This window comes from Plasmopara halstedii (assembly GCF_900000015.1).
Source record: "Plasmopara halstedii genome assembly, contig: Scaffold_1651, whole genome shotgun sequence".
Classification (NCBI taxonomy): domain Eukaryota; phylum Oomycota; class Peronosporomycetes; order Peronosporales; family Peronosporaceae; genus Plasmopara; species Plasmopara halstedii.
The window spans coordinates 40,929-42,419 of NW_020188562.1; positions in this window are offsets into that span (position 1 = coordinate 40,929).

Sequence of the window (1,491 nt, forward strand, 5' to 3'; positions counted from 1 at the left end):
TAGGAGGTACCAAGGGTCGAAGTTATTATCATGGGCTGGGTCGCATGGGCCATGACTCTCACGTATTTCAAGATGAATCCAGCTCTTCCGGGAATAAGCCATTTTGCGCCAACTGGTTCTCCAAACTTCCAAAGGATTCATCGAAAGTCTGTGCATCTGTTTACATCAACGTCTTGAGTTATGCGAAGCTATTAAGTCTTGACTGTTTCTAATCGTGATCCATGACTGTTAAAAAGTATGACGAGGTATTGACGATGACGGAAATGAATATAGTAACGAATCCCGTAAACGAGATCATCGCCCCAAAGTCTCGCACGCAACACAAGTAGTTGAACAGGAGGTTGTAAGGATTGCGCCGACAAGTTTGTCGACGCAAGCCGATTGCATCGACAGCTCTGTCGATGCAAGCGCGGCCAGCCGATGCTGGAGCACTGCATAGGAGCTGCAAAGAAGACAGACGCAGTAAAGGAGGAACATGAGATTAGCCTTTACACTAGCACAGTGAACTAAACGTAATTCACCTTCCGATTTGCCTCCGACTTCCGACCGCTACAGCTTTGGTCCTAACGTTGCCATATCTATGCCAAGTTACTCAGTGATAATCATGTACAATCTAGTCTGTAAATTATGAATGAGCTCATGGACGTAAGCTCAAGCTAGAAGCCCTTTACTAAGCCTTAAACACAGTGTAATTGAAATTTGTCGATGAAGGATTTGACCGTTCAATCGGGGAAATCAAGTCACCACATCTTAAGCAGTATGATTAGCTGAGTTTGTTTTCGTATGTACATATGTAGTTATGATGAATGTAAAATAGACATATAGCCACTACGTCGTTTTTCGACAGTATTGAGCCGCGTCATCTCAACATGCTGACATCGTAGAAAAATGCCATTCAGTCTAACCTCTCACTTGCTTTTTTTGCTATTCGAGTCTCGGATTTCGCGAGTATGCAACAGATCGATATATTTGACGATAGCGTAGAACCTGATTTTTTTGGCAACTTATCATGAATATCACGCTAAAGTCTAGAATATAACTCCTTGGAAGATGCACTAAATATTACGCTTATTGTTATAATGCGTCTGCGTGCGAGATCACTTATTTAGTTGGATGCTCCGCGTCAGAGCTGATCATGTATATACGCGCTAAGAAATGCTAGCTTGAATGCAGTATGATGCAGATTTATGATACGAACTCAAATTAGCCTTTGAATCAAATTAGGATAACTTCACTTTCCCGATTGAATGGATAATTCCTCAACGAGCAAAGATAAACTGCACGGGGGGAGGGCACACTCTGGAGTTACTTAGCAGAGATCACGTCTTACCATTCTGTGTGAGATTTAAGGATCAAATCGGAAGTTATCACGACAGCGGAACTAGGCACTAAATTGCCATTGTTCAAGAAAAAACATAGCTTTTTTGCAGCGGGGCTGCTGTAGCTTTGCGCTTAGAGGAAGCGTAAGTTAGGTCACCGACCTTTCGTTCT